The 25,573-nt window shown below is 35.5% G+C and overlaps 1 long non-coding RNA gene across 5 annotated transcripts in view; it reads left to right on the top strand.

The window, feature by feature from the left end:
• LOC149775013 (uncharacterized) overlaps positions 1-25,573 on the top strand; it is a 315,104-nt gene that overhangs the window by 269,257 nt on the left and 20,274 nt on the right. For 3 of the 5 annotated variants that reach the window (XR_016416644.1, XR_016416648.1, XR_016416646.1), the window contains exons 1-2: positions 23,785-24,334; positions 24,841-24,962. The exons of 1 other annotated variant lie outside the window; for it this stretch is intronic. This is a non-coding gene — a long non-coding RNA (uncharacterized LOC149775013). One more of the 5 variants, XR_016416645.1, reaches the window with a different exon arrangement.

The raw sequence follows: 25,573 nt of genomic DNA, 5'->3' as shown, positions 1-25,573 counted from the left end.
AAATTGCCTATTTTTGAGAGAAAAATCCTAATAGTAATACACGTAATTTTATTTAAATTAGCAGTAATGTAGAGGATGCTGATTTATTTATGAAATATACCATAAACGTGTGTTTCATGTTCATTACTCCAAAGTAAAATACCCAAGAACCACCTCAGAAAATCAGTAATGACATATTCACGTAAAACACAAAACACAATTCTAAAAAAGTGATGGAGATGCAGTTATCAGCTGTGAGTCACATAGCTAACACATGTTGAGTAGCAGACTGGATGATTGGTATGGAACGAATTGTATTTGCCTTGTCAGAATAGTTGGTAAAGATTTTAAGAGGACTTCCTGGTTGGAAAAAAGTGAATTGGAGAAATGTATTATTTTTTTCATCGTATGTGTCCTTGTTTCACTTCATTAATAACAATGATATGACTTTTGACAAATCTTTTTGTCCGAGTGACTCAATGCTGATAAGTGTAAAAAAATGTCGAGGCTGCGACAGATGTGTCCTCTGTAGAAATGGGTGTTTATTAAACTAGGTCAAAATTAGGTAGTGTAAAAATAGGAAGTGGAACAATACACAATATGGAAAACGCTCGCTGTGGAAGACATTGGGCGGACATACAGACACATCAAAATGTATTTAATAAGATTCATACACATATTATATACTGTTGTACAGCTCTCCTTGTATGCTTCAGATTTATACTATAAACATTGAAGTTTGTGATACCGAGACAAACGGCAATGGAAGATGCACGTATCAAGGTTATGAAGACTGTTAAATTCACAAGCGATACAGAGTCAAATATACCAAAACTTTCATATTGCATTTTCTTACATTTCTACTATCACAGATCGATTTAGACTGATGCGAAACCTATCAATTTATATCAAATTTGTCAAAATCGGGGTTTATTTACTATTGTTATGAGTTATTCACCTGTATGGAAAACGATCGTATAGGAAGACATTAGGCGAAATGACAGACAAAGGAAGATATACTTAATAAGATACATACACATACTATTTACAGTTGTACGGCTTTAATTATATGCTTTAGATATATAGCAATAGCATCGAAATATGTAGTACGATCGCAAAACGGCAATGGTAGATTCACGTAGCAAGGATATGAAGATCGGTAAAGTCGCACCCGATATTCAGTAAAAAGAACAAAACCTTCTATTTTGCATTTTCACACATGTCTATTGGCACAGATCGATTTAGTATGATTAGAAACATATCAATTAAAATCAAATTTGTCATCTGATATCAAATGTGTCAAAACCGTTGTTTTTGCGATTGTTATGACTTATTCGCCCATATGAAAAACTTTCGTATAGGTCGGATCTAGGCGCACGGACAGACAAATAAAGACGTGCTTATTAAGATATATACACACATTTTATAATATTGTATAGTTTTAATTCTATACTTCAGATCTCTAATATTAGCATCGAAGTATGTGCTACAATCACAAAACGGGAAGGGTGTATTAAAGTAGCAAGCATATGAAGATCGGTAAAGTCGCACCCGATATTCCGTAAAAAGTGGAACTTTTTTATTTTGTATTTTCACACACGTCTATTGGCACAAATCGATTTAGGCAGATGAGAACCTATATATTAATATGAAATTTGTCAAAAGCTGTGTTTGTTTACTATTGGTATAAATTATTCACCTATATGGAAACCGTTCGGATAGGAAGGCATCGGGTGCACAAACAGACATATGAAACCGTACTTAATAAGATACATACACATATTATTTAATGTTGTACATCTTAAATTATATGCTTCAAATCTATAGTATTAGCATCCAAGTATGTGCTACTATCGCAAAACGGGAAGGGTAGATGCACATATCAAGGATATGAAGATCGGTAAAGTCGCAAGCAATAATGAGTCATAAATACCAACTTTTTTATTATTAATTTTCTCGACTTTTTTTGGCACAGATCGATTTAAATTGATGAGAAACCTATACACTGATATTATATATGTCGAAATATATGGTTGTTTAAGATTGGTACAACTAATTTACCTATATGGAAAATCTTTGTGTTGGAAGGTATTTGGCGCACGGAAAGACAAATGAAGACGTACTTAATAATATATGTAAACATGTTATATGCTGTTGTTTAGCTTTAATTTTATGCTTGAAATCAGTAGTATTAGCATCGAAGTATGTTGTAACCCCCCTCCCCTTAGTACGCTACTGCAAGCAGACTTTGTCAAATGCTAAGAGACACTAATTGCTCGAAAATTATAATTTAAAAAATATTTATGTATTTATGGACTCGTATATTATAACCTTATAATGCGCCTTCATTTTCCATCAGGTAGGTCTCCAGGTCGAGTTGTCATGAAAAACAGGAACCAGTATCGTACATTCTTTACTAAGCGACTTCTCCGATGGTGCAATGTGTCTATAGAGCGTCCGCCTCGGATGCGAGGGGTCGCGTATTCAAACCCCGGCCGAATCATACTAAAGACATAAAAATGGTACTAGCAGCTGCCTCTTTTGGTGCCGATCATTAAGAGGTTAGTATTCGGATTAGTCGGCCTGGTGTCAGGATAGTGTGACTGGGTGGGACAAGTTTGTCTTATGTCCGCTAAAATGCAAAAGCCTACTGAACCAAGTCGAACAGGTTACGTATTATACAACTTATTTTCGAGGTTTCAGCGCCCCCCCCCCCCCTCTTAAATGCGTACATATATTATCAGTATACCTCCATGCTCAAGCCTATGCATTTGGGTTACCCCCCCTCACCCCTCTATGCGTACATACTAAATGGACGGCCCCTAACCATTCATGAGATGGTATTGATTCAAATTTACGAGTGCGATTGTGATGTACGCATTTCCCTACACAAACACGGGATGGTATTATTCAACCGTACATGTCCACAAAACTATATATATTTATAGATATATGTATACAACCATGGTACATCAATTAGGTATCTAATTACATAATGACAGTGTAGTGGTTAGCAAATTTGAGAAATATACTTTTTTATTCAGACACCATGCCAAAAGGAAAGAACTAACTTACAGTTTACGCTGAACTAAATTAAATTTACTATTTTTGTTTCCAGCATGGTCGGAATATGTTTACATGTTTCGGATTAGGAAACAATTTGCATTATGGCTAAGTATATCTAAGAAGGAAATAAGATGTTCTTACAAACTCTTATTTTGTTGGTGTATTGGTTACCTCTCAACATATGAACCATTCTTTGCCATCTCACGATTATGATCCGTATGTACTTAAGCGTTGTCTCATTTGTAGTGTTAATTTTTAAATGTATACTTTGCTTGTAAAATGATCCCACTTTATATAAATGTACAAACACCGCAATCGTGATGTGCTTACAGGAATACATTCTTCTGAGTTCTACTGAAGTCAGTTATTCAGTATAATTTGTAAAACGATATGGACTGATTGATAAAAGTGACTGTTTTCTTTACTTTGGTTTGTCGCAATATTTTTCTAACACAGTACTAATATACACTGGTCACACATGACGCCCCAAAGAAGCAGTTGTAGTTAATTCTTTTTTACCTGTAGTAATGGGATTTTTACAATATATGGCTGTGGCAGATGTACGTCGATTATCAGACAATGGTCGGCTTTTGCACTATTCGCTTATTTCCCTACTTCGAGTGCGGACTGATTGACCGTTAAGCAAAATCTCAATTAATCTCTGCGATTTATGTGCAACGTACGATATTGTCCCCAGTGTTTATTTAATTCCATCATCGTTTAACAAAACTTCTTTTCTTATCCTCTCTAAATCAACTTTTGTTGACCAAAGACAATACATTTTATAAGCAAGGCAGAACGCAAAATCACATTACCCATCCACGAGTACAATGAAAATATGTAAACAAAAATAGTTAATAAAATTCCAAGGTATGTATAATATTGTAATATATTTTGGAGTATGCGCATTTGTTTACCGCTCTCCATTTTAAGGATTCCTTATATACTTGCTTGAATATGGGAAGTCGGTGCTGGGATTATAGTCTTTAGACCAAAATAATTAGCCAATTACTAGGGGCAAACGTTAAGGAGTGAAGTGTAAGTGAGTTTCAAGATGACATGGTTTACTTTTGGTGAATTCAGGTAAGAGCCGCATGAGTATCCCTGTCACTCAGTAGTCCCTATTCAAATCTAATTGCGTGAATTGATCGTGTGACTCCAGGTGCAGTATTTATGACTGGAGATTGGTAAATTATACAATGGAATCAACAGAAAAGGACTGTTCCGCCGTCGGCGGGCGCCATTTATTGTTGCTGTGGTGGTAAATATGTTACAAAGTTACAGGCGAAATGAAGCTAAAAATCATGATTTAAAAGGCCTAAGGTGGCGTAGTAAAAACGGTTCCCTGTATTAGGTTGTTGAGTTGTATAGTTTCACGGCGTGAAATACTGGCGGTAAGTTACGGAAAGTTAACGAAGAGAAGCTTTGCAGTTGTGACATTGACATACAATTGGGAAGTTGGGATTTGTGGTCATGTATTCATTAGAGTAACATTACTGATAGATTGGACGCGTTGGACTTTCCAGTTTGCAGAAGTAGTTGTACAGGATTCCTTTGAATCGGGGAAACCTATGACTCGTAGCGGGATTCGCGCAAGGGCTTGACATCGCTCGGTCAAGAAACCCATTTGGTTGATACAATATTTCTTGCGTGAGCATAATGCAAATATGTATACTGGCTTGCACTGTTTTCAGCTATGATGTACGATGTTAAGATCTCAGTCGGTCAGGATATTCTTTAACAACGGTATCTTTTATCCTAACACGTCTTTCAATACGGTACCATTTACCCCTTGCAATAAAGTATATCAGTTGGAGGTTGAGGATGAACTAATCGATATTGAATTTCTCTAAGTACTGTTTGGTCAATGTTCGGATCTCATTATCTTGTTATTGCAAAAAATATATATTGGTTATAATCAATTACACCTTTAGTTTTATGATTATTTAGACATTCTATATAAATCCAGCATGGTATCAGTTAATATTTCGACGATATTGTTATATGTGACCAGTACATTTGAACATGTATGATTATAAACAGTAAAATTAGGCATTTAAACTGTGGGAAGAAAAATTCTACTGAAAAATGTTTCATCAGCATAAAAAACTAAGGATTGTCAAATCCGAGACTAGCAATATTTTATTGTACCTATATTTGCTCTTTTCAGGCCAAGTTCTCACGTAATGGCTTGTTTTAGTAGATTGCTTTTTGTGTGTGTTTTTTTTTTTGTGCTCCCACACAAAATGCGCATGCGCGGAATTTATTTTCCGTTGCCATGACGTATAAAAGTTACCGGCCATGCACCAACATTTTTCTTTATACATCAGATTTGCATAACATGATTAAAAGTAGTTATACTTGAACAAAAAGAACCAAAACAAACCTATAAAGTGTACAGAAAAAATAATTTAATTTCTCGAAATAAAAGTATACATCACTGTTACTTAGATACGATTTTCCACCTATAGAGGACGCCAGCAGGAAATGACGTACATTTATCCCCACAAGACGAAGTACGGGGGGGGGGGGCGGCACCAGACAGACCCCCACCCCACTTTTCCAAAAAATTATAGTGTTTTATGTGTATTTATCCCCCCCCCCCATGTGTTGTATGTTTTATATTATGCAAAAGAATTTAGGTCAAAAAAATTTAATTCTCCTTTTTAACGGGGTATTTCTTTTAAAACCTAGTTTTATCTATAGGGTTGTTTTTCCGAATAGGTTTCCATCTTTCCATCACCTGACTTGAAATCCCTTCCCTATACTCTTGGTTGACCTTGGCTAGAGGTCGCCTATATCCCGTGTGTGCTATATATATATATATGCTATAGTTTGTGTATGCTATATTTTGCTTCCATGTTGGGATAGCCTTTATTTTTTCCCAAATCTCCCCAGTAATCTTAGGACCTTATAATCGGATCAAGAAAAGGTTTATTTTTATTTATTTAATATATTTTTGAATTTTGGCTAAGTAACGGTGTATTATAATTTAATTAAGAAAAAAAAAACTTAATGTGTTCTGTGTGCAAATATATTGTGTCATTATTCACATATTGGATTTGTAAATTGAAATCCGCTGTACTCGAGTTGGAGTCCATACACTTTTTTATTTGCTTGTATTTCTCCCACCTAGAGTTAGGCCGTCTCAAATTATTTATTGGATTTCTGCCAAAATCTCTAAAAATGGTTGTTCTTCCCACACACACACACAGTGGGGATTTACCGTGCAGTGCGAGAGCTGCACATTTTGAGCAAATAGAATTAGAAGAGAGACTTATTAGATCCTTTGTTTTCGTGTATGTATGTAAAGTTTCCTATATGAGGTGTTTTTCCCGACTCTTTCATAGCCCCATGACGTCATTATCTCGTACTTTTCCCATATAGTTTCTCTGTCCCGATAATTAGGATTTGTGATAGTTTACGTAATATAATTAAAGTCTATTTAATTATTTAATTTTAATTGTAATGGATAATAAAAAGAAACTGAAGCTGTTTAGGAAAATTTATAAGAAATTAAAAGGGTGGCGGCTACAGCAGATTCCAATCCGGGGTGGGGGTATGAGGGCAAGGGTTCACTTTGTGATGGTCGCCTTTAAGGGGAGATTATCCATTGCCCCATCTCCCTCCCCTTCTTTTCACCCATTGCAGCCCCGTCCCTCCCATTCACAAATCTTCCTAGAAGTTCTTTTTTCTAATTAATTTGAAAGGATTACCAAAAAATTTGCCTATTCATTTTTTTTATGTTTATGACTTGGTCACACGCCATCATGGTTTTAGTTATGTTATCTGTTATTTTTCCTATTAAAGTTTTGTTAAAGTTGCCGTCTTGATATAAAACTTGGTTTCTTCTGTATTTTTATTTCTTGGATATCTCCATAATTAATTGTATCCTGTCTTGTTTCCTAAACTCGCACTGTGCCATCGCATGATATTTTGTGAAGTTCGCACATTTGCACATGAGATATTTCACATGTATGCATATGTCGTGTAGATATTTGAATATCAAGCTTTGTATTTTTGGAGAGCCGATGTTGGTCCAGTACCTCCAAGGTCTGTCCCAATTAATCGAGATATTTCCTCCTCTACTTTATTTTTAATTTTAGAGGTTAAATTTTCCCTTATCCAATTATATGTTTCCTTAGTTTCAATTCCCCAAAGTTCCTCATTTTCCCTATATTTACATAAAAGTTCCTTTATACTTCTAAAGGTCCTTGTCGTTTCTAGTCTTTTTATCAGTTTATTATTTTTGTAGATGTCACTTATGTTTTTCATGCTAAAACCAAACCAGTAAATGTATAAAGCTTCCTAAGGGGTTTTGGGTTGGATATTTACTTCTATTACATTATAAATTAAATACTAGAGAGGAGGCCTAACTCGAATCGGGAGAAACACAAATAAATAAAGAAAGAAAGTGCGGACCCTGACTCGAATACAGCCTACCTCATTTTGAAAATAGACTTTAATGTGAGAAACGCCACACCATAGTCAATCACATAAAACAAAAGGTTTTATTTTAATTTCAAATGGTAGTATACCGTTCATCTCGCCGGAATTCTAAATTGCAAATTAATTCAAAAGCAACTAAATTTATACTAGGACAAACAAATAAATTTGAAAAGTCCATAGAAAAATATATATTAAGACAACAGAGACAAATTTGACATAGTATTGCTGTCCCTGCACACAGACTATATAGCATACACACACCATAGCATTGATACACATAGCATACACGGAACATAGAAAATTCTTGACAAAGATCACTAAAAATCAAGGATATGAAATCTGAAAATGGGAATAAGACCCATGTTTCAGACTACTACCCTTTAGAAAAAACACTAGGACTAATTATAAACTAAAAGTTTGATCAAAATTCCTTTTTTAAACTTTAAACAAGCACACACATCTTGGGGTATACAAGACTACATGAAAACACTTTATTTTTTGTGGGGGGGGGGGTCATCTGTCTGGTGCCCCCCCCCCCCCATGATACTTTCGTAACTCATACTAGCGAAAGATTATCATTTGCACTCACATTGTATGTTCTTTAAAATAATGATTTCTTTTTTTATTTGCGAGATATCGTCGTATAGTTAACCTGGATACAATATAATCTTGGTCCGTTTGCACCTTGAAACTTATCATGCGTGAATGGCAGGCGCCTTCAAGCAATCTGGTGATATTTTCGTCAATTTTGCGATATTTTTTTTATCTGACATTAGCGATACACACACAGTAAGGATGCATACGCATTCTGGCATCCGCTACATTTACGGAGTTCGTTGATATATTTTGTTCTGTAAATTTCGCATGATGAAAAAAGAAGGAATACATTATAACAATGCAAGGTTAGTTTCTTTTATTTTATTTTCAATCAAGTGTTTGTTTATTGTACCGTGCCGGGGCGGGGTGGGATGGGGGGGGGGGCACAAATTCAACACAAAATTAGTTCCTTTCTTATCTGCATGGAATAATGGAGCAAATATGATTGACGATATTGACTAGTAATAACAAGCTTTCAATTTACGCGCGCACACACGAAGACAACTTGAAAAATAGAAACAAACAATAAAATTAACTGGTAACTTCGCACTTGCTCAAGGCTTTGTAGTTACAATGGGGGGGGGGGTCTGTGCTATTATCTGGTTAGGCATGACTATTTCGCAGAAATACAAACAAATCTTTTGAGATGAGCATAAAATACAATTATTTCTTTTCCTCCATACATTTACGATGCTCTCAAAGGACCCACATATTTAGGTAACAATATGACCGTTACCAGGCGTTACCGAGTTGAAAATATGCCGAGTAAACTTACGAATTACGCCACGTACAATGTATAAACAACACTTGGCAACTTTTAACGATAAAAGATGGTGTTTTCATTTATTTACTTATTTATTTAGTTATCAGAACTCTTTCAGAATAACAATGTAACTGCCGATTATACAGCTCGCCTCTAAGAAGATTTTCGTAGTTTCCAACTGCCATGCATAAAATAAGTTTATGCCAAAGTGATCGTGACCTACAAAATGTTGGCCATTGTCACAGGGCATAAAATTCATAAAACAATAAAGAACATTCCTTTTTGTTCTACCAAAGCAGCGGAACCATAATGAGTTGATAAAACACAAGGATATTTGTTGTTATTTTGCAAACCATTGCTAATAAAATCAGCTTCAGAAACTATTATTATTGTCCGCCCTAGAGGAAAGATTTTACAAGGTGGAAATCACTGACTGTCAGTATCCCTGGAATGACAACCAGTATGACAACTATAACTAGTTTGTGCATCAGTAAATAATCTTGAGTAGCCACTGCACCTGAAATGCGTGCAGTCCATTCATCGAATACCTCCTATTCATTCATTGTATAAGACACATTTTACTTACTAAGAATACCCTATCACAGTATAAATGTTTAGTCATAAATCGGGAAAGTTTACAACTGTATATGCATATTTATTTCTATTTTAACCGTACTGTCATAAAAGTACTTCTGTGGAGGCTAGTGTGTATATGTCATGATGAAAGCTTATGTCATTAATAGTTTTCTTTCTTTGCTCTTTACAAAAAATCAAAATAATAAGACTTTCGTTCATCTTTTGTTAGATTTCATATTTACTTGAGAATTTTTTTAAAAATGTATCTGGAAAGTAAACATAAAAAATACGATAATTTAAAAAATGAAATTTGGGTCTCCATCTAAAGAATTTATATATTCTTAATTACTACTCAGTAATTTTTAATTATTCATAAATGATTGTAAGATAAATTAGTTTTACAATGTAAAAGTGTGAGTTTGCTCCATTTACAGAAGGGTTTACTTGCTATTCTCTTTGTATAATTCTCCCAGCTTTAAACTACAGATACAGAACATTACATAAGACAGCGAATTTCAGTCTTAACCTAAAGCTCGAGGCCGGAGAAGAGGTCACTAAATTACCGTTTCCATAGTTACACACTGGTCAGATAGAGCAGTCTCCCGCAGGTATCATTCCATATAGATGAATTAGAGGCCAAGTAAACTGCCTTCATTTCATGAGCTATACTAGTGTAGTATAGATGAAATAAGTTTTAAATTGCAAAAGTTGTCTCTTTTGTAACCAAAGTGCAAATCAATAAAGAAATATAATGACATGTAAAATTACATGAACAGCAATGAAGGATCTTTTCACGAGAGTCGCAAAAGATTGAAACTATTTAACGAATTTCATAAATTTCATTTTAAATAATCTTAAATGTAAGATTATGTTATGTGTATCACATAACAGAAATGATATTCAATAAAAAGCATAAAAATAGGTTACATAATTGACTTTAAATTACATTCGTCATTACACCTTCAATTCATATGTCGTCATGCCGGCATTTGCTGAGTTATTGGGTGTTATTAAACGTATCATATAGTTACGTATGATACTGGAAAATATCATATGGGTATATTAATCTTAAGAGGAGCAACATTGGCTCAGTGGTTAGCGTCTCAGACCTGCGACCGAAAGAATGCAGGTTCAACCCCTGCCATCGGATCAAATCCTCGACCTTATTGGAAAATAATGAGATAACAAGTACATTCTACAAAGACATGGAACCTATTACCTCCACTGAAACGTACGAAATGATCATCTAAATTTGCAACAAGTGATCAGGAGAAGTGCGACCTGTTGAACTCGGAAGTTTGATATGTTACACGTTTAAAAAATTATGATAAACAGTTACCGCATTTTGAAGTTAGAAATGAAACTTTTATTTCTGCCATCATTATATATAAACAAGAAATTATAGATGTAGTAACTAGTCTTGACCTAAACAAAACCTCTGGAACCAATCCAATAAGTAATAAACTTGTACAAGTATAGTTGAAGAAATGTATGTTCCATTGCAAATACAGTTAAATAAATCACTCCCAGCCAGCGTGTTCCTAACACAGTGCAAGCTAGCGTATGACATACCGATGTATAAGAAAGGAGATAAAACACTACCGTCTAAATGCAGACTAATTGTTGACTTCAGCTAAATTATATACACTATTCATAAGTCCAACCTTAGAATATACTTCTGGAGTCTGGGATAATTGTTCTATTGAAGATTCGGAAAGATCAGAATAAAAGGGGGAAAATCAGATGGAAGATGCACGGATCGTTCCAGATCTATACCCATTAATTCTTCTAGATAGTCTCTTTATGCGGAAACTGCTTGGTTTGCACAACGAAGGAAAAGGAAGAGATTATGCATTATGTATTCGATTATAAATACTCAAGTACCTAACTATTTAAACGAACTTCTTCCACAAAGGAGATATGAGGCATCTAATTATCGTCTACTTTACTCTCAAAGTATCACACCAATCTCAACCAAACTTTATATTTTCACACGACCTTTTACCATATACGATTCGTCTTTAGAACTCTCTGCCTGATGATATCCGAAATCCTCCAAATCTTTCTATTTTTAAGAAACGTTTCTCTAATTTAACTAACGTGTCATCACACAAGCAGAAAGACATCTTATTGTAGGTGAGTAGTCACGTCACTTTTCAATGATAAATCTAGACTTAACCAAGAAGTGTATTGAAAGGTAGAGCGAAAGAGCTGGGATCTTTGGCATTAGGTAAGGGGCAATAGACAAAGTGTTCAACGTCTTCATTATCATAAGCACATGCACACGTGAAAGAGTTAACTAAATTCACCATGTAAAGGTCGGATTTCAGGAGACTACCTGCTTGTCTAAGTTTAGTATGTAGGATATTAAGGTGACATTTGTCAGTAGCGTAATTTTAGCGTGATGACCCGTTAGTTGAATTAGAAAAACGTTTCTTAAAAACAGAAAGATTTGGAGGATGAGAAACCTATAAACTGATATCAAATGTGTTAACATCGGTGGTTCTTTACAATTGGCATGACTTATTTGGTTATATACAAACCATCAAAAAACGGCAAGGGTAGAAGCGGGTAGCAAAGATATGAAGATCGGTAAGTCGCAAGCAATACCGAGACAAAAAAGGCAACTTTCAAGGTAGCATTTTCACACATTTATATTGACACGGGTCGTTTTAGACTAATGAGAAACCAATAACTGGATATCAAATAGGTCCAAATCTTTGTAGCTTTTTTACGATTAACATGACATATTTAGCCTTATAGAAAACGATCATGTTGCAAGGATATAGGCGCACGGACAGAGAAATGAAGATGTACTTAATAAGATACATACACATAATTTTTACTGTTTTATTGCTTAAGTATATGCTTCATATCACTAGTATCAGCATCGAGGTATGTGATACCATCGCAAAACAGCAATACTAGAGGCACGTAACAAGGATATGAAGATTGGTAATGGTAAAGTCGCAAAGGATACTGGGTAAAATATATAAACTTTTCTAGGTTGCATTTTCACACATTTCTGTAGGCATAGATCAATTTAGACTGATGAGAAACCTACCAAATAATACCAGATTTGTCAAAATCTGTGTGTGCTTACGACTGGTATGACTTATTCGACTCTAAGATAAACGTTCGTGTTGTAAAGATCTAGGAGCACTAACATTCAAAGATTATCATCGAATTATATGGTACCATCTCAAAGCGGCAAGGGTAGAGGCACATAGGTAGAATATAGAATATGATGATCCGTTGATGATCCGTAATATCGCAAGCGACACCAAGTAAAAAATATCAACTTTTTTACTTGCATTTTCACACATTTATATATTTCACAGATCAATTTAGACTGATGAGAAACCTATCAATTGATATCAAATTCGTCTAAATCGCGTTTTTAAAAAATTACTAATGTTATAACTTATTTGCCTATATGGAAAACGCTCATTGAGGAAGACATTGAGCGGACATACAGACACACAAAGATGTACTTTATAAGATGCATACACATATTATATATTGTTGTATAGCTTTCCTTATATGTTTGAGATCTATAATATTAAAATTGAAATATGTGGTACCGTGGCAAACTGCAATGGTAGAGGCACGTATCAAGGATATGAAGATCGTTAAAGTCGCAACCGATATCGAGTCAAAAATACAAACTATTTTATTTTCATTTTCACACATTTCTGTCGGCACAGATCGATTTAGACTGACGAGAAACCTAACAATTGATATCAAATTTTGCTAAATCGGTGTTTATTACTATTGTAATGACTTATTCACCTGTTTGTTAAACGATCGTATAGAAGACATTAGGAGAAAAGACAGACAAATGAAGACGTACTTAATAAGATACACACACATATTATTTACTGTTGTACAGCTTTAATTATATTCTTCAAATTTATAGTATTAGCATCGAAATATGTGGTACAATCGCAAAACGGCAATGGTAGTTTCACGTACCAAGGATATGAAGATCGGTAATGTCGCACCCGATATTCAGTAAAAAGAACAATCTTTTTTATTTTGCATTTTCACACATGTCTATTGGCAGAGATCGACTTAGAATCATGAGAAACGTATCAATTGATATCAAACTTGTCAGCATCGTTGGTTGTTTGCGATTGGTATGACTTATTCGCCTATATGGAAAATATTCGGTTAGGAAGGCACTAAACGCAAGGACGTACAAATGAAGACGTACTTCATAAGACGCATACACATTATTTACCGTTGAACAGCTTTTATTATATGTGTCAGGTTTATAGAATTAGCATCGAAAAAATGTGATACGATCGCAAAGCGGGAATGGCAGATGGACGTAGCAAGGATACGATGATCGGTAACGTTGCAAGCGATACTGAGTGAAAAATACCAACTTTTCTATTTTGCATTTTCACCCATTTATATTGGCACAGATCTATTTAGACTGATAAAAATTTATCAACTGATATCAAACGTGTCAAAATCGTTCTTTGCGATTGGTATGACTTATTCGCCCATATGGAAAACTTTCGTATAGGTCAGATGTAGGCACACGGAAAGACAGATAAAGACGTGCTTAATAAGATACATACACATATTTTATAATTATGTACAGCTTTAATTCTATGCTTTAGATCTATAGTATTAGCATGGAAGTATGTGCTAACATCGCAGAACGGGAACGGTATATGAACGTAGCAAGGATATGAAGATCAGTAAAGTCGAACCCAATATTCAGTAAAAAGTACACTTTTTTGTATTCTGCATGTTCACACATGTCTGTTGGCACAGATCGAGTTAGACAGATGAGAAACCTATATATTAATATGAAATTTGTCAAAATCGGTGTTTATTTACTATTGGTATGACTTATTCGTGTATATCGAAACCGTTCGTAGAGGAAGGCATTGGGCGCACGAACATACATTATGAAGACGTACTTAATAAGAAGATACATAAACATATTATTTACTGTTGCACAGCTTTAATTATATGCTTCAAATCTATAGTATTAGCATCCAAGTAGGTGCTACCATCCCTAAACGGGAAGGATGGAAGCATCAAGGATACGAAGATCGGTAAAGTCACAAGCGACAATGAGTCACAAATAGCAACTTTTTTATTATTCATTTTCACAAATTTTTTTTTATTTATTTATTTTTTATTTTTTTTTGCACAGATCGATTTAAACTGATGAGAAACCTATAAATTGATATCATATATGTCGAAATCGGTGGTTGTTTACGATTGGTACAACTTATTTACCTATATGGAACATGTTCGTGTAGGAAGGCATTTTGGCGCACGGAAAGACAAATGAAGACGTATTTAATAAGATATATAAACATGTTATGCTGTTGTTTAGTTTTAATTTTATGCTTCAAATCAGTAGTCAGCATCGAAGTATGTTGTAAACTCCCCCTCCCCTTAGTATGCAACTGCAAGCACACTTTGTCAAATGCTAAAAGGCACTAACTTTCTTGAAAATTATAATAATCAAAAAAATTCCGGATTCGTATATTATAACGTTATAATGCGCTTTCATTTTCCGTCAGGTAGGTCTCCAGGTCGAGTTGTTATGAACAACAGGAAACAGTATCGTACATTCTTTGCTAAGCGATCGCTCAGGTGGTGCAGTGTCTGTACAGAGCGTCCGCCTTGGATGCGAGAGGTCGCGGATTCAAACCCCTGCCGAATCATACTAAAGACATAAAAATGGTACTAGCAGCTGCCTTTTTTGGCGCCCATCATTAAGATATTGGTGTGAGGATAATGTGATTGGGTGGGACAAAATGCTGTATGTTTGTGGCATGATGCCACATTGCTAGACATCATTATAAACTGTCACAATGCAGACATGGTAGCGATATGATTGCATTTTTTTTTTAAAGCTACGTTAAAAATTACACACACACACACACACACACACACACACTTTGCTTGGTTATTTGCTATTTGAAGAGATGGAATATTGTTCATATTTCAACCGCTTTTTATTAATGATCATCGATGTGACCAACATATACGATAATAATACTCCCGATGATGATGATGATGGTTGTTGTTCTGATTTCTGTATTACTACTGCTCCATGGGTATATTATATATCGAACTTGAAAACAGAAGCACTACCAGCAATAAAGCAGCTTTGAAAACAAATCGCACTTAATCGATATCAATATATATTGACATCAAAATGAACGTCAAATGCTCTGTGCAACTGTATCGAAATGAACTATTACATGCTGGGTTTTTTTTCTTTTTTTTTTTTGGACAGTTTTAGACCGAAAAAAGTAGTACTTCAAGGCTCTGTCTATGGTATAAATATGTTCATGTACACTTTTCCATTGTAACTTTAAGTGTATAGACTGCAAATACGATGAAGCACAAATCGAGGACGTCGAGTGTTAGCATTGGAACAATGTTACTACTTCGGTCGAGAAGGATAACGACCTATATATGTATTCCTGCCCACTACCATGTAGGATGTATCAAACTGTATGTTACTCAAGCGCTCTTTGTCGAGCGTGCTGGTGTGTGTGTACAAAAAAAAAATGGAATATAATAACTTTAACTGAAATATATACAATTAAATTCAATATAAAAGTGATGCGGCACCTGGGAGTAAAGCAAAAATGGAAGAAACAAATTTCCGGATCGCTACTATCAACAGCAATGGGATAGACAAAGCGAAAGCAGACAAAGTAGCCAAAGAAACAAATTATATACAAAGGGAAAGGGAATAGAGACGAGATTAAGTCATAGGGCTCAGTGAAGTGCACAGGCCCATCATGAGTCTTTGAAAACACCCAATGTAGAACATAAACAGACAAAATAAAGACACAAATACATACTGTATAACACTTAGTTTAAAACCCTACTAGTTTAAAACCCTACTAACTTCTCGCGCACTGCATGGTTGACCACTATAGAATAATGTGGTCTCATAAATACGTTTGGATCTTTCAATAAAGCATAATCAGATAAACTAAATAAAGGAGGCCTAACGCGACCCAGGAAAAACACATAGAGAATAAAGAAGCGTGAACCTTGGATCGAGCGTAACCTACCTATCAACATCTTCAAAGACTATTATGAGGAACGACACATATTATCACTCGAATAATAAAATAGGAAATTATTTTTTTTAAACAAAATCTAAATAGTACACCATTCCATCGTCAAAATTAGAAAACCATAAAACAAATTAAAAGATACAATATAACATCATAAAGGAAGAAATACAACTGGGAAAGATATTTGATCTATACTTGCTGTCTCAGACATAAAGAAAATATAGCATACACACAATATAACACCATTACATATAGCAAACACTGAGACCTAGGCGACATATAGCAAAGGTTACAAAACATTTCAAGGGAAGGAACTTCGAGCAAGGTGAGGGAAACCAGACTCGGACGAACAACCCTTTAGATAACACTATGGAAACATAAATACCCCATCAAAAATTCTAAAAACTAATTTTTTTATATAAAATTTTGTTTTAATAAAACGTAGAACACATCTGAGGGGGAAATACACAAATATAAAATACTTTTTATTTTTTTTTGGAAATGGGGGCATCTGTCCGTTGCCCCCACCCCACTCCCAAAAAAGTGTGTGTGTGTGTGTGTGTGTGTGTGTGTTATTATACCCATTACATTACTTGCAAAATATATACGGTGCTGACATTTTCGGCAAGAGGGAGACCTACCGATATTCTGCATATAATTATTTTAATGTTTTTCAGAGCGAGAATATATTTCTCAACTGATACAGCAGGTATAATCAGAGGCGTAGCTGGGGGGGGGGGGGGTAGGGGAGTACATATGTCCCCGGGCGCCAAGGTACAGGGGCGCCAAAATGAGGCTTACAACGTTACATTATAATAAGTAAACAAGGGTAATATTCAAAAATGTGATTAAACGGGGAGGGGGCTGGGGCGCCAATTTTATAGTTCGTCCCCGGGCGCAAAATATCATAGCTACGCCTCTGGGTATAATAGAGACCCCCCCCTCCGAGTTTGCCACAGAGCGCTCGTGTAATATACGGTTTAATACAAAATACATGATTGTGGGCAGGAATATACAAATTTTGGTCGATATACATGATCGTTGGTATCTATTCAAACGAGGGCCATGAAATACATTAGCAAATTCCTACAGTATTTTAAGGCAGGCGATTACGAATTATTTAAACCACGTTTTTCATCTGTCACAGATTTTATAATCATTTTGAAGTGGCTCCTTTATCTCGAGGAAAACGAGCGGTAAGTGTTATACAAAACAAAATCTTAATAGCAATTTGATCACTTTTGCGTCATTTGACAGTAAGAATAGTAATAAATAGAGGATAATTTCTTTTCCTACGTTAGGCCTAATACCTGGCATGTTTTTTAGTGTGGTACACACACAAAAAACAACCCCAAAACAACACTAACAACATTTTAAAAAACCCACAAAAACGAGTGCCGTGCCGAAGCCACGGGCTAAAATGCTTTATTATCATTTTTTTTTATTTATAGCATCAATCACAAATTGAAATATATACAGTATTAGCGTTGGAAAAGAAAGTTTTCTTTTTGTTATAAGCAGTGCTTATGTGCAAATCATGGATAATTCTGTTTATGAGACTCGCTCCAGGAAGAAATATACTGAACTGGAAACAGAAAATGAAGGTGATTGTACTGTACATGGGAATTGTGGTTTAAATGCTTTTTATGACGCAGATTTGGTGAGTGATGAGCCTGACAATGCAAACAAGGCAGATCTATGCTCGCAACCTCAGTACACGAGTACACAGAATGTTGATAATACATGTTTTGACAGAGATGCCCAAGATTCGAGTCACCGTTGTAACAGCCCAACATATCAAGATGTCATATCTCAGGTTCCCAATCAGGACTATATTAGAAGACTTGATCAGGAACTAGATAATCTACCCAGAGACATGTATATTGAGAAATTGCTAGAGGTTTCACACGACAGTGAAGATATTGTAACCTGGTACAGGTCAGTTTTATTTAGTAGAGCACGAGGTTTTCCTGGCTGTCCATCTGGATATTTGGTTGTTAGAAAAAACAGAAATGGTGTAAGTAGTTTAATAAAATATGCAAGGGATTGTTATTCTTTAGCTATATTTATAAAAGGGGATCCTTGCGAGATCGATTCTATTTTTAGCAAGAAGAAATCAAACCCTAATGTACAAGCTGAACATTGTGAACATGACGATGAACATAGCTCAGGGCAAGCAGAACAAGTGATTAATTCAGCAAGACTCTCGCTAGCGGAAATCAAGAGTGATTGCGGTCATCTACAACAAACTGTCGTTTCGCTCAGAGAAGAGATTATATCTCTGAAGGCAACCCAAATCGCATTGGTGAATATGAATGACCTTAATGCATTCCGTGCTGATGTAAACAATAAGGTACAGGCACAATCTCAAACAATAGAACTGCTTCGTAATGAGATTACGTCACCGAAAACTACTCAAAGCGTGTTGATGAAAGAAAATGAAACTCTCCACACCATCACCGAGCAACTTAGAGTTAAGCTGATGAAATCTTTGAGTAAACCCATGTCTTATGCGGATGTCGTTCGCACGAATAGTCCAGCTGTAAGTAACCTATCATGTAGTCCCAATGGATGTGGTGATAGCTCTCCATCAGTTGCTGCTCAGAACAAGATTCATGTGTCTAACTGTTCATCTTCCGTCTTGATCGACTCTAACAAAACTGGTTGCGATACACACTGCCGCCTATCAAGTGAATCTCAGAACAGAACTGCAGTGTCCAACTGTTTGTCTCCCGTGTTGGTTGAGGCTGACGACTCTACACCAGGTACAACGGCAGTGGAGTCACGAACCGGTGTAACGGCCCAAACAACTATGGAAAAGAGTGGGGTCAGTGCTCTGCAAACTCTGGTTTCAAAAAGTTCGGATATAATTTCACAGACTTTCGTTAGAAGACATATCGCCCCCTTCGATGGAAATATCCCACATATTTATAAAGCCAGTGTTCATCCTGATGTGACAAATGTTGTACGCACACCCATTCAGAATCAAAATAAACTGTTAACTTCGACTTCGACCAGGATAGAGAACGCTAGGCATCCGATTACTAGCAACAGTAATGTGAAAGGTATAGACTTGAAAACCCCTCCTAGCAAGATACCTACCGTTATTGGGGGTCAGGTAGAAAGACCTAGATCATTTGGTAAATCAGGTTTAGAAATAGGTTCAGAGAGTATTGTTGGACATGAGGATGTTGATGACAAAAATGAGAATGTTGTATTTGAAGGTGTAGTTAGACGTAGAACAAGGCGCTTTTATGTGGGTGGCATTGGCGTCAAATCTACTGCTGAAGGCCTCGGTAAATTCTTGAAAGAATACGATATAGATCCGTTATCCATAAAGTTTATCCACAGTAGACGTAATTGTCTATCGGCCAAGCTGACTGTATATAATTCAGACTGCGACACTGTTGAAAATGATGTAACATGGCCAAAAGGTGTTTATGTAAGAAGGTGGTATGGGAATCAGTCTTGGCGAGACAGGTTTAGCAATCGCGATCAGGAGGCAAATGAAGGTGCAGGATGCGATATTCTGTGACTAGGGTGACAGTTAATTGTTCATAAATTTGCCATTATGTTCTGTCGTAAGTTAATGTGTTTTGTCATCTTTGTCATTTTAGTCCTGCTTTCACGATGCATAAGTATTAATATGCCTATATTGCAAGTTAATATGAATCTTAATATACTGACCTGGAATGTTAGAGGAATTATGTCCTCTGCTCTTAGCTTTAGTGCAATGCTGGATAAATATAATGTTGACGTAGCTTGCGTAACTGAACATAAACTATTACAGCACATACTTCCATTTTGCGATACTATTCGTTCTGATTATAAATGCACTGCTAAGGCAGAGGATATTTCCTCTAATTGTATGTTAATAAAATGTGGTAAAGGAGGAGTTGCAATCTTCTGCAAAACTTCTCTCATGAGATATGCTAACTTTATAGATGAAGTTGATAGTGACAGAGTTGTTGGCATAGAATTCAAATTTCCTGATATGCAAAATGTATATATTTTTTGTGTATATATGCCGACCCTATTATATGGCATAGATTGTTACAAAGCGCAAATTGAGTTGATTCAAAATCTCTATGATCAGTACTCACAGCTGGGGGACGTGTATTTTACTGGTGATTTCAATGCAGTAGCTGAACCAGCCACTTTCAGAGATTACAAAGATAGAGTATTTCATGAGTTCTTGCGATATAATAATCTAGTGAGTGCTGGACATTTAATAATATGCACTGGTTCCCGCTATACGTTCACCCCAGCAAGAACGATGATTGATCATTTTGTACTGTCGGATCAATGCATAGGTAGATTACGAAGTGTGCACATTGTTTCAGATCACGAAGAGCACGCGATATCTGACCACCTCCCTATCCTTACTTCCCTTCGTACAGTGACCTGTGGGAGAGACTTCAGACAGTCTATGAAGAGAAACAACATAGCCTGGAATAAATTAAACGCTGATATCTTGAAAAACTATCAATCTGAGCTGGACCTTCGCCTGAAAACTTTAGATATAGATACTATTTCGGACAATGTTGATAGCTTTTACCAGCACATTGTTAATGCAATACAGCAGTCAAGCGACATCGCGCTTCCAAAGTCTAAATTCAATTATCATGCCAAACCATATTGGTCAAATGAACTCAAAGAAGCACATAAACTTCAAAGACAAGCTAGGTATACTTGGATAAATGAGGGAAGACCGAGGGGTAGTCAATTTAATTCTTACAGAGAATATAAAGATAAGAAGAGAGACTTTAGAAACGTTCAAAAACTGGCTGTGGAAAAATATATGGGGGAGGTGTATGAAGAAATTGAAAAAGCACATGAATGCGATGTAAGACACTTTTGGAAAATGATCAACATTAAGAGAGGGAACAATACAAATTTTTGTCAGGAACTATCAACTGATGGAGTTTGTGTCCGTGATGATGATTCCATCGCAAATGGCTTTGCTAGATACTATGAGGACATTCACACGCCGAATTTAAACCATAGTTTTGACGGAAACTTTTATGAATTTATAGAGAGAGAATTAAATCGGGGTCTACAGGACGAAGTAAGCCATATCGAGGCCTTACAGACCAGTATCAGTTTAAATGAAGTAAGAGAAATCATTAAAGGTCTAAAGAAATCAAAAGCATCGGGCCATGATCAAATTTGCAATGAACATTTGATCTATGGCAGCGACTACCTCATCGAGTGTATGACAATTTTATTTACTCGGATGATTGATCAATCTTACATACCTGTAGATTGCAAAAAAGGGTTAGTAATACCACTGTACAAAGGTAACAGAAAATCAAAGAACTCCCTCGAAAGTTACAGGCCTGTTACTTTACTGCCTGTTATCTACAAAACCTTTGAGAAAATTATTCATGAACGTTTGGTAACTTGGCTCAAAGATACTAATTCTAGTATACCCAGTTCACAACAACATGGTTACCAAAAAGGTTTAGGCTGCACAACAGCGAGTTTTGTGCTGTTGCAATCAGTACAATATAATGTAAACATGGGTTCACGGGTTTTTGCTGCTTTTCTTGATACAAAAAAGGCATTTGATACCGTGTGGCACGAAGGACTGCTTTTTAAATTATTCACGTTGGGAATTACGGGTAAATCCCTTTTGATATTTTTTAACATGTATACAAATTTACAGAGTAAAGTTCTTGTAAATGGGCAATTTTCAGATTGGTTCTCAATTGGCCAAGGAGTGAGACAAAGGGGTGTTTTGTCAACCTTGATGTACACAATATTTATAAATGACTTGCTGCTACAGTTAGAAAATAGTGGATTTGGAGCAAAGATTGGATCCTTAGCTGTGGGAAATCCAACCCTAGCTGATGATATTTCACTTTTGGCTATATATCCTAGCAATCTACAAAAGCTGTTAGATATAGCATACGACTACAGTAATAAGTGGCGATTCGAGCTTAGTGTTACAAAGTCATACATTATCATTTTCGGACCCCAATACAAGAATTTTATCAATATGAAATGGTATCTTGGCCCGTCATGTTTGCCGGTCACCGATTCGGCAACACACCTGGGTCACCGGATTAACTCAAAGCTGACGTCGCATGACTCAATACTCGATGCATGCAAGAAAGGGAAAAAATCTTTTCACGGTCTGTTTGGTATTGGCATTAAACCGAATGGTTTAAATCCTTTGGTTGCTGCAAATGTAATTAAAAAGGTAATTTTCCCTTCAATGTTTTATGGAAGTGAATTATGGTGTAACATTTCAAAAAGTGACCTCGCTTTATTGGATAAACCTCTGAGGTATTTTGCCAAACATTTACAAGGTTTTCCAATACATACAAGATCAGACATTGCCCTGGGAATGCTAGGATGGACATCAGCGCAGTCCGAAATTGATAGAAGAAAATTGATGTTTTTACACAGATTGTGTTTGATGCCTAACAATGTACATACTAAACGTGTGTTTAACGTTGCGTTATTTCACTTCATTCTGAGCGGATGCATGTCAAGCTGCGGGTTAATTTCAAATTTATATTATACCTCAAAGAAGTTTGACTTGCTCGGGTATCTAACTGATTATTTACATCATTCTGAAATTCCAGATAAACATAATTGGAAAGAAATTGTAAGGTCAAAAATTGTTGGTCTTGAAAATAGCCTCTGGAGAGTTCGTATGTCTAATCAAGCAGATTTTGATAGATTCTCTTCGATACACGAATACTTACGACCTGCCTCAGTGTGGCAGTCGGCTAAAACTAGACAACACACTAAGGTATTTACATATGTAGCTAAACTATGGGCTGCTGTTCCACAAACACAGCTTGATATGTGTATTAGATGTGGGAATGTTTATACAGACTTGATACTTCATTGTTGTGTTAGTTGTCCTTATATGTCGAACTTTCGAAATTCTTTCTGGGATTTCCTTACTGATAAATTTCCCCTGAGCCTGCACATTACGTTATTTAATGCAGAAGATGAGCTGCAACTACAATATCTTTTAGGTAAAAGGTTACCATCAGGAGTAATCGACAAAGAAAACTCCAAGCTATTCGTCCTGTATGCAGCATACTTTGTCATGCAGTGTGCAGCTATCTTCTGTAAATAAGGTACTGAAACTTGCAACTTATGAGTTGACGAACACTTTGTTGATTGATATTGTGTAAGAATTTGTATTCCAATATAGAATATTTTTTTTTTTTTTTTATATTTATTGATTGTATTCAGATGATTTATTCTTATATCATGTAATCTTCCATGGAAGGAAATAAAGATGATGATGATATTTTTTTTCTCACCCTAGCGAAACACTTTCTGCAAATGACCTTAATAAAGAAAAATAATAAATTAACCTAAACCACTTTGAATGTCGACCGTATCTTTTATTTACACGGCATCATGCGCGGAAGAAAATACCAACTGAACCGGGATTTCAGACAGCAGATGAATTGAAGTTGATTCATTGAACATCATTAGCAATTGTACAATCAAACAGATGCAACAATGAAAAGTGGAACTATGAAAAATCGAGAATGTTAGATTTGCGAAGGATTTATTCCGAATCATTGTCTGCTAATAGAGAATTCATGTCAGTTGCTGTGTCGGCGATGCCAACACAGCGCGCCGTCCAAATATGAAGTTGCGTTTTGCTGACAGACATAACACTGTGCCATAATTTATCTGATGGCATGTAAAGAAGCTGCTTAAATTATAGTATTTAAAAGTTTCTTCATTTTGTAAGAGCTCAAGAAATTAATTCTGGTTTGAAAGACAAGATGACGGTAAAACTCAGAAGACGTAGCTGTACAGTACCGTTGGTGTTGGAGACATCATAATAAAGGTAACTGCGTTAACTTCGCTTTTTGTTTGGTAATTTGTTGGATATTATCTTTTGCTGATCTTCTTTGAGCTTGGAGTAAATTTTACATTCTGAACATTTTTATTTGCACTTATCTGCTTAATATGTATTGCTGGGATATCATATAGAATATGAAGTCAGTATAATGGTACTATATTTTACATATTTGAATGATAAAAGACTGGTAAATGATATAATGATAAACTACAAAATAAATAATTTGCCCATTATCCCAAATATGTTAATTAAAACAAACATTGAATGTAAATTCAGATATAATGAGCAGTTGTAAGAAGTAAGAAATAACATTTTATCCATTGAACCTGTTATGTGTTATCATCATCAGTTTTAAAATAAACACATGGAGACAAGTTTGCTTAAATTCTAAAATTAACACACACACACACACACACACATATGGTATTTTAATCTAATACAGAAATGGTGACATTGATATATGCAGACCAATAGTTTTTTTTCTTCTACAGATATAAATTAAAAAGCCTAATTCTGAGAGTTTCACCTACAACATTCATGATGGGAAAGGGCCACTAATTAAGAGCTGACATATGTGGAAGAAAAATACCATCCATGTTGAAAAGGGCTAGAGGTAATGTGAGAAAACATAATTTATCAATCTTATTTAACATATTGTTGATATTTTATCTCAACTGGTCAAAAGGCTAAGTGGGTTTATGTAATGGTCCAGAGTGTGTTATTTATTTCACATCCCCTTCTGTCTTTCAACAGTAAGAAATTAGCTACTTTGGAGTCCATAGTTCTGATCAATTTGTTTATATAAAACTTGGTTTTGGGCTTAAATCAACATCTTGGATAAATCTAATAATGAGCAAAATCCAAGTATATACATGTGATCATGTATAAGATTAGTTGAGTTTTTTAACCAGCCTAAAAGCCATACTTCCACAATATAGGCTAAAATCATTAAGTTGTCCTTGAAGTTTGATGAGTGTTAACCATTAATAATAATAAGGTGATCTTTCATCTGAGTATGTTACCACCGCATGCAATATTTATACATGTAGTGCAGTTTTTACCAAACTTAGAATACATGCTTATATAAATGAGATCTAGATTGAAGAAGTGAAGATGCATACAAATACATGAGGTTATAACCACTACTGCTGATTCAAGTTTGATCATGCTTGGCCATTGGGCTTATATAGTCAAGTTTCACAATGATGCTTATTATGAGTGTGA

Source organism: Sinohyriopsis cumingii, unplaced genomic scaffold (assembly GCF_028554795.1).
Source record: "Sinohyriopsis cumingii isolate HCF-2022 unplaced genomic scaffold, ASM2855479v2 utg000036l, whole genome shotgun sequence".
Lineage (NCBI taxonomy): Eukaryota > Metazoa > Mollusca > Bivalvia > Unionida > Unionidae > Sinohyriopsis > Sinohyriopsis cumingii.
Note: the sequence above shows the minus strand (reverse complement) of the source record. Positions and strands in the feature narration are given on the sequence as shown.